This window comes from Pseudoliparis swirei, chromosome 19, assembly GCF_029220125.1.
Source record: "Pseudoliparis swirei isolate HS2019 ecotype Mariana Trench chromosome 19, NWPU_hadal_v1, whole genome shotgun sequence".
Classification (NCBI taxonomy): domain Eukaryota; kingdom Metazoa; phylum Chordata; class Actinopteri; order Perciformes; family Liparidae; genus Pseudoliparis; species Pseudoliparis swirei.
Window position 1 is genome coordinate 26,316,687 of NC_079406.1, and position 9,912 is coordinate 26,326,598.

The window sequence follows — 9,912 nt, forward strand, 5'->3', positions numbered from 1 at the left end:
ACCACAACAGTATTCGTTTGTGTACATGTCAAATGAATAACACAAGAAGTGTTTAATAAGGAGATTTTTGTTTTGTTTTGTAATCTTCGGTCAAAGCCACGCTAGCAGTTTCCACCCGCTCCCAGTGTTTATGCTAAGCTAAGCTAACGCCCCGCTTCATGAGATCAGATAAACCCCTTAAAGAAGGATAAAGGTCTCCATGGAAACAGTTATGTCACAGACAATAGCAGTTATACTGGTTTACTATTCACTTACTGTAGTATTACAGACGTGTACAAATATTAACTAAATAGGACAACAACAACAAATATTTAGAAATAAGAACTCTTAAAAAAACATAATGACTCACAATCTTACTTCTTAAACTATGTAGAGGAATATGAAGAATTTATATATGTATATATATACATATATATATATAATTGGATAACAATACCACAATTCAGCCTTAATGTTTCATTAAAAAAATAATCCGGTGATAACTCTGATTAAACACAACAGACATCGTTTATGTCCCAACAGGATTATGAAGGGATTACTTTTCCTATTAATCTCTCTGTTTGTGCTCGTTACTGAACATGTCGACTGATTCCAGGAGGGAGGACTCTGTTCCTCTGCAAAGATAACACACTCCTCTTTTCTTCTCCTCCTCCCTCCTCAATTCAATTTATTTCGTGTAGCCCAAAAATCTCAAGTTAGCCTCAGAGGGCTTTACAGTCTGAACACATCCGACATCCCAGGACCAGGAGCGAGAACTCCAAAACACAGGGGGAAACCTTGCAGGGGCAAGGAGTCAGGGGGCAATGAGTCAGGGGGCAAGGGCCAGGAGCCAGGGGCAAGGAGCCAGGGGGCAAGGGCCAGGAGTCAGGGGGCTGGAGCCAGGGGCAAGGAGTCAGGGGGCAAGGGCCAGGAGCCAGGGGCAAGGAGTCAGGGGGCAGGAAGCAGAGGCAAGGAGTCAGGGGGCAAGGAGTCAGGGGGCAAGGGCCAGGAGCCAGGGGCAAGGAGTCAGGGGGCAAGGGCCAGGAGCCAGGGGCAAGGAGCCAGGGGGCAGGAAGCAGGGGCAAGGAGTCAGGGACAGGAAGCAGGAGCAAGGAGTCAGGGGGCAGGAAGCAGGGGAAAGGAGTCAGGGGACAGGAAGCAGGGGAAAGGAGTCAGGGGGCAGGAAGCAGGGGAAAGGAGTCAGGGGACAGGAAGCAGGAAGCAGGGAAAAGGAGTCAGGGGACAGGAAGCAGGGGAAAGGAGTCAGGGGACAGGAAGCAGGGGCAAGGAGTCAGGGACAGGAAGCAGGAGCAAGGAGTCAGGGGACAGGAAGCAGGGGCAAGGAGTCAGGGACAGGAAGCAGGAGCAAAGAGTCAGGAAGCAAGGAGTTAGGGGGCAAGGGCCAGGAGCCAGGGGCAAGGAGTCAGGGGGCTGGAGCCAGGGGCAAGGAGTCAGGAAGCAAGGAGTCAGGGGGCAGGAAGCAGGGGCAAGGAGTCAGGGGGCAGGAAGCAGAGGCAAGGAGTCAGGGGGCAGGAAGCAGAGGCAAGGAGTCAGGGGGCAGGAAGCAGGAGAAAGGAGTCAGGGGCAAGGAGTCAGGGGGCAGGAAGCAGGAGCAAGGAGTCAGGGGCAAGGAGTCAGGGGGCAGGAAGCAGGGGCAAGGAGTCAGGGGACAGGAAGCAGGGGCAAGGAGTCAGGGACAGGAAGCAGGAGCAAGGAGTCAGGGGGCCAGGAGCCAGGGGCAAGGAGTCAGGGACAGGAAGCAGGAGCAAGGAGTCAGAGGCAAGGAGTCAGGGGGCCAGGAGCCAGGGGCAAAGAGTCAGGAAGCAAGGAGTCAGGGGGCAAGGGCCAGGAGCCAGGGGCAAGGAGTCAGGGACAGGAGTCAGGGGGCAGGAAGCAGGGGCAAGGAGTCAGGGGGCAGGAAGCAGAGGCAAGGAGTCAGGGGGCAGGAAGCAGGAGAAAGGAGTCAGGGGCAAGGAGTCAGGGGGCAGGAAGCAGGGGCAAGGAGTCAGGGGCAAGGAGTCAGGGGGCAGGAAGCAGGGGAAAGGAGTCAGGGGACAGGAAGCAGGGGCAAGGAGTCAGGGACAGGAAGCAGGAGCAAGGAGTCAGGGGCAAGGAGTCAGGGGGCAGGAAGCAGGGGGCAAGGAGCCAGAGGGCAGGAGTCCGGACCGGCTCCAGGCCCAGCCGGTCCGATGGCCCCTGAGCCGTGAAGCCAAAGGGGAGGAAGCAGAGTGAGAGGTGAACATTCCAAAAGGAGAACGGTTGAAGGGTTTGGTGACATTCTTCCTCCACGCCGGAGGACTCGTGGGAATGAAAAGCGTGAAGACATTTCACAAGAAGAAGAAGAAGAAGAAGGGGAGGCGGCTCCGGGCCTCGGGTGTAACCGGACCTTTGACGGACGCTCTGATGTAAATGTGATGAAAGGCATCCTGACATTTGACTAAGCAAACGAGCCGTGATGTAAAAACACGATGACTCGGCGCCTCTGTCCTCCAACGGCGTCATAAAACATTCAAATGTTTGTTTTTACCGAATAAAATGCATTTCAGCCGCGGACCGTGTGACCGGAGCGGTTTGACTTCCGTTTATAACGACAACGAAACGCTTTTAAAGGCCAAGAAGGACACAACGTGAATACTTTGGGCAACAAATGGAATCAGCTGATGCTTTTGGGGTTTGAGGCGGTTCAGATTCGCCGCCGTCTCACGCCACGCCGACACGGCGGTTGCTGCGTTTATGGCCCCGGACGTGAAGCGGAGGTCTGGAGCGGCTCGGAGACTCAGAGATAAGAAGAGGTGGTCCAAAGGTCACGCGGAGGAGCGGGAACGCGATCGCCTGGCTGGACTCTCTGCACACGTCACTGATTTTATTTTGTATCTCCAGTGTGTCATCTGCTGAAAGTTATATATATTTTATAATTTTTATAATTGTGTAATTATTTTTTTCTACAATATCTCTATCGTAACACTATGTATAAATTATATTAATTTTAAAAAATTAGTTAATTTTTCTACAATATCTCTACTGTATCACTTAATATTTTGATAATATTTTGTTCGCATATATTTATATATATATTTATATATATATATAAATATTTGTATAATTATTTTATATTTCTTTTTAAATTATTATTTTATATTTATATGTAAAAATCTATGGATATATATGAGAACAAATGATTATAAAAATAAGTATAAAAATCTCTCTCTATATATATATATATATATGATAAAAAATAATTATACAAATAATTATAAAAATTATAAAATGTTATCTTTTATTATATAACCGGTTGTGTATTATATATATTTAATGTTCTGTTGTTTGCAGGGAATATTCTTTTAGTTTTTCCTAAATTATAAAATGACTTGCAAAACCAAATTAAACTGTCAAATTAAAATCAATCAATATTAATCTGTTGGACAAAGTAAATGTAATAAACCAATAAAGATAAAACATGTAAACCAAGTCATCGTGACTGAGCTGAGCTAAAAAAAAAAGGATTAGACTACTTAGAATAAAGAATAATAATTTTAAAAAACCTCTGAATTAATAAAAAGGTTGGCGCTTGCATCAGAAGAGTTTATTTTGGCAACAGCAGCGTCTGATGGAAGTGTTTCAGTACATAACACACCATATTTAAGTAAACAAGCAGCAGATTGCTGACGCGCTGAACTCGGTATCGCGGGTAGTTTACGCGTGAAAACAGACAAACTGACACTCACGATAACGGAGAGTAAAAATATCACAGGTCACGACCTCTGGATCTCCAGCCGCCGCAGGAAGTAGTACAAACCACTCAGAACATGCAGAGATGGATGGAGAGGGAGAGAAAGGTATTATAGGTTTAAAAAAAAATTACAAACAAATATATTAATACAATAATATCTATATATATATATAGATATATATTTATTAATATATATAAATATTTATGTATATTTACAATATATTTGTAATTCATATATTTGTTATATTTATTTTTTATTTTAAATATAAATATAGAAATAAACATATAAAAAGTAATACATATATATACATATATAAATATTTATATAGATACATAATTACTTTCTATTTATTTATTATTTTACCCATAATACATTTCTCTCTTTCTATATAATATATGTATATATATATGAATAAATAAATATATAAATATATATATTTAAAACAAATATATATATATTAATATGAATATAATGTATACAAGTAGAATGGAGCACATGGGAGGAATCGGCCTACGAGGTTTTCTGCCAGAAATCTAGCGACAAAAAACTACTTTTTATGAATAAAAATCATGATTTGTGTCAAAAGTTTTCCCAAAATCTCAAGTTCACTTCCTGAGAGGAAGTATGAACGTCCGTGTCGTCCGACCGCGCAGTCGTAAAATAAACCCCTCCAGGAGAAACCCAAACATTCATCAAGTTCGCCTCAGTTGGGTTCACATCGTCATTTCCTCAATTCTTCCATATATTTTCTTTACATCGTGGTTTACTCGACGTGACGCCGCTTCCTCGAGTACGTTTAAAAAATAAAAAAAACATACAAATGAGGATAAAACCATTAAATTCAAGAAGTGATGCGATGAGAATACAAAAAAATTAATTACAAATACTGAAAAAAACTACTTTTAAAGTTTAAAGACGTGAAACAAAGACGGAGGAAGTGCCGTTAGCTAGAAGTACTTAAATTAAGCGTTATCTGCGGTTTAAGTACTATCTGCCTGCCTGGATGTATTTCGAGCTGACGGCTCTGAATCGCTCTGAGTTCAGATAAGAAACGCTCTTCCTTTGTTCTCGCCGTCCGTATCTTTCTTTGCTCTGTCGACACTTTTCCCGCTGACTCCGCCCACATCGGGTCTCAGAAATAACATCAAATATATTCTGTAGTATACGAGTTGTGTATTAAATACACTGCAGCTACGTGTGAATCTCGAGTGTGTTATTGATTGGATGCTAATATCCCACAATGCAATGCATGGAATAAATACAACAGCTGGGTAGAAGTTATGTTTACTATTATTATTTATATTTAATTTGGGACACATTGCCATTGTCTGAATTAATTTCTGGTTCTCTAGTTTTCTGGTTTAATCACCTGAACTTAATTTTTATTTGATCGTCTTAATTTTTTTTTGAAATAAAAAAAAATAAAGTGATTAAGTGGTCTTTTCATTTTTATCCAATTAAAATGTAATAAATTAAATTTAAAGGCGCTCACAATAACGTACGACACTAACTTCTGTACATCGTCTGCTGAAGAGGGAGAAATCGTTATTAAATACATTTTGATATCGCCTGGAAATTGTAACACTTATTTATATAATAGACACAAAAACTAAAACAGCGTCTCACACTTTGTTCCATGAAGAGATCTTTAGCTTTTAGTTCTCTGGTTGTGTTAAAAAACGTCTCTTTAATAGCAACGTTAGCTTAGCATGTAAAGAAATAACAGTCGGCCTCAGGATGTGGTTTCTGTTGTAGTAGTAGAAGAAGAAGAAGAAGAAGTAGAAGAAGAAGAAGAAAAAGAAGAAGAAGAAGAAAAAGAAGTAGCAGAAAAAGAAGAAAAAGTAGTAGAAGTAGTAGTAGAAGAAAAAAAAGAAGTAGAAGAAGAAGAAGTAGTAGAAGAAGAAAAAGTAGAAAAAGAACAAGAAGAAGAAGAAAAAGAAGAAGAAGAAGACGAAGAAGAAGAAGAAGAAAAAGAAGTAGCAGAAAAAGAAGAAAAAGTAGTAGAAGAAGTAGTCGAAGAAGTAGTAGTAGAAGAAAAAAAAAGTAGAAGAAGAAGAAGTAGTAGAAGAAGAAAAAGTAGAAAAAGAACAAGAAGTAGAAGAAAAAGAAGAAGAAGAAAAGAAGAAGACGAAGAAGAAGTAGAAAAAGAACAAGAAGTAGAAGAAAAAGAAGAAGAAGAAGAAGAAGAAGAGAACATTCCGGAGGTAATCTCTCTCGTGATCCTCTGGGCCTGGAGGTGATCCGATGGATTATTGATCGTGGTGAAGAGTTGTGGTTACACGTCACCGGTAGAGCGTCACCACAGTGAACAGCTGCTCAGGCTGAGGTGAGGTCACAGCTGAACAGGTGAGGTCACACCTGTGTGACCTCACCTGAGCCCCCTGAGGTCACATGTCCCCGTCTCATTCAGAGTGCTGCGGGGTTCTGATTACACATCGTTGTCCATGGGAGCATCCCATCATTATTCGTGTATATTTGTTTAATCTAATGTATACATATTGTGTTTTTTGAGCCATTTCTTTGAGAAAATCTCATTTATTTATTTGTTATTAATTCCACAGAAGTCTGGATTGAGAATGTGTCACGAACAGATCGTTAAGAGGCGTGTTTGCCCACGGCGGAGGATGAGGCAGGTCCCAGACCAGCAGTGGGTTGCGTGTTCAGAAGAGACGGCAAGTCCACGGACATGTGGGGGAAACGGATCCGAGGTCGTCTCCTCGACCTTTGACCCTCGTAATTCACGGACACTTGTTTTTATTTAGGTAAGAAGCGAACGCCCGGCAGAGAGCCCTCCCGATTGGCCGAGGGGGTTGGGGCGTGGGGCGCGCGGCCTCGTCCGCCCTGCCTCGGTCAAACGGAAAACATCTGGGAGCGAAGAATCTAATTCACATTGAACCGGGAGAGGCGGAGCCTGGGCTGCCACCGCCTGGAGGCCGACGGCACGGCGCGGACGTGGCGAACAAACGACACCAAAACACGAGGGGAACAAAACTCGCCTGCAAATATCACGAGTCAGGCTTTTATTGTGAAAGGGTGAGAACGGAAGGAGGGGGGGGGGGGGGGGGGGGTCTGCTGAGATACAGACATCTCTTCACCACAAGTGAGTCTATGGAAGAATTAAGGACATGAAGTTGTAATTCCACCGTTTGGCCACTTGGTGGTAAAACGAGCTCCAGAGCCCGGCGTTCTCGTCGGGTTCTCGGTTCCGACGACGGAGCCTCCGAAGTTTGTCGTCGTTTCTCAAAATATAACCAAAGCTTATAATAAACATTTCTGAGAATTTGAGAGCGAATTGATCGCATGAAAGAAAAAATATGTGTCCAAAGACCTTAAAAATAGTGTAAAAAGACTTCGAATTGGGTAAAAAGACCTTCAAATAGTGTGAAGACCTTAAGAAGAAGTATAAATACCTTCTGACGGTGTGTACATATCTTACTAAGAAGTGTAAAGACTTTAAAAGGTCTTTTGGGGGCTTTACATGACCTTTGACCTCTAACAGGCAGCCTCCATTACCGTCTGCCTCTGAACCAGCGGCCCTGTTCCTAAAACTCAGCCGGCCTTCCTCCTCGTCTTCCTCCTCATCTTCCTCCTCGTCTTCCTCCATCGGGAGGCCGCCGCTCGCCGCAGGAAGAGCTGAACAAACAACGGTGTTTGTTCACGACATGAAGAAACCGAGGAGAGGACATGAGGAGCTGATGAACATGAGGGACGCATGTCTTCTTCTCTTCCTCTCTAGAGGACACATGTCTTCTTCTCTTCCTCTTTAGAGGACACGTCTTCTTCTCTTCCTCTCTCGAGGACACGGGGTCTGGAAGACTAAACATTTCTCGTCCTCCGTCCCGTGAGTGACCCCCAGAGGGGTGAAGCTCCTGGAGGATGGAGGATCTCCTTATCGGGCCACGCAGACTCACATGTTTCCCCCTCGGCCACGACGAAAGAGACGTTCTCTCTCTCCCTCTTTCTCTCTCTTTCTTCCTCCCTCCCTCTCTCTATTTTGACTGCTGCGACCCGCGACTATCCGAAATGCATCCGGTGCAACAATCCCCCATTGTTCGCTCCCCGGGACGAACACAGAGCTGCTTCAGAGAGGAGGAACTCCCACAGAGCGTCACCGCGGAAAAACTTGGATCTTCACAACTATTCTTGCACTTTGTTAAATAAAAAAATATATATTCTAATAAATAAATAAATACTATATATAATATAAAATACAAATATATTTATATTGTTTATTTATTATATTTATTTTTATTTATTTTATATATATATTTATTTTACCTATAATAGTTATGATATATATATAAAATAAATAATATAAATAAATATAGATTTATTAATAATATATATTATATATATATAAAATAAATAATATAAATATATTTATTAGATCATTTTTCATTATATATAATAAAATTATAGGTAAAATAAATATATATATTAAATAAATAAACAATATAAATATATTTGTTTGCGAGCAGGATTACGAAGAAACTGCAGGCTGATATTCATGAAACCCGACAGGGACTCACATTGTTTTTTCCGGCCTTGGCAGATGTCTGCACTCTAATGCGCTTCTAGTCATAAATATTATTATACATTATTTAAAAGATGTGGCTCGTGTCTCACATTAAAGACATTACTAAGCTATTTGCAATTCATCCCAAAATGTATGTGAAGCCATTAAACTCTATAAAATCTTTCCACTTGCTCAAAAACATCCCGTCTTATATTCGTCAAATTCATCAAAGAAGGTTTGTTGTGACAAGGAAAGTTGGACCAGGAGTCGTGGCAGAGGGGGGGGGGGGGGGGGTGTTTGGACCCATTGGAAGTGTGTGTGTGTGTGTGACAGGTTGGACCCCTCCCAACTGGATTATAAATATATCTGGCAGAGCGACACCCACTTGTTGTTTTTCATATGAGAGAGAGGGAGAGGGAGAGAGAGGTAGAGAGGTAGAGGGAGAGAGAGGGGTAGAGAGAGAGGGGGAGAGAGAAAGGGAGGACAGAGAAGTAGAGAGAGGGAGAGAGGTAGAGAGGTACAGAGGTAGAGGGAGAGAGAGACGTGTTGTGGAGGAGGAGAACCCTCTGATCTCGACAGCGTGACGAACATCTGGCGTCAGCCTGACTTATTTTTAGATATGCAAAACAGGAAAAGAATGAAAAATATTGCTGGAGGAAAGAAACTCCCTTTTCCAGCTGGACGAGAACATTTACTCTCAAACTCTGCAATGTTTTAATGAAAGAGAGAAAAGAAAACGCAAAAGAAACGTGGCGCGGTTCCTCCCACGAGAACAAACGGCTCGCTGGCTGTGTGTGTGTGCGTGCGTGTATGTGTGTGTGTGTATACGTGTGTATGTGTGTTCTTCGTTTCCTGCTGTGGGAGGAGCTTAAATAATACAGTGTGGGAAAGATTTTCAAATGAAGTGAATGAGCCGTACTTTAGGCCCCGCCCCCTGGAGGACATCCAGCATGAAGATGTTGTTGTCATGAAATGTGAATATTTTCTCCTCCTCCTTCCTCTTCCTTCCTCACCCCACCACTTCTTTTTCTCCTCCTTTGTCTTCCTTCTTCTCCCTCCTTCCAACTCCACCACCTCCTTCTTCTCCCTCCTCCTTATTATTTGTCTTCTTCTCCCTCCTCCCCACTCCACCTCCTTCTTCTCCCTTTTAATAATAAGAATAACAATAACAGTGAAATCTAAACACCGACAAATATGGATTAAATAGATAAAACACATCGTGCATTTTGGAAATTAACTATTTATTTCAATAAAACGTACCGTAAAACACGAGTTATTGTTAATGTTCGGATCCGATTCTACAAATAGAATATTAATATTTATGTAGCTTCTTCGAGTTAAAAAACTGTGCAGAAATAACAGCTTTGAACACAATGAATAAACATATTAATTTAGAATTTCAAATGTCAAATGAATGAAGCTCTGAACTGTTTGTGGATGGAGCAGCTCTGGAGTTCCAGTTATTCTTCTTCCTTTCAAAAGTCAAACTCTTTAAAAGTAAATATTCTTCAGGCTGTAAAACGCGTGAGTGACTTACGAGGAGACGGAAACGCGTCCAAACACAGCAGCAATTAGTCAAAGCCTGAAGGTCACATGACGCCGAGAATCTGATCCAAAGAGACAAAAAGCAAACAAAGTTTTCTAAAACAAGTAAAACAGTCGTAAATAAAAACCCTGGCCAAGAAG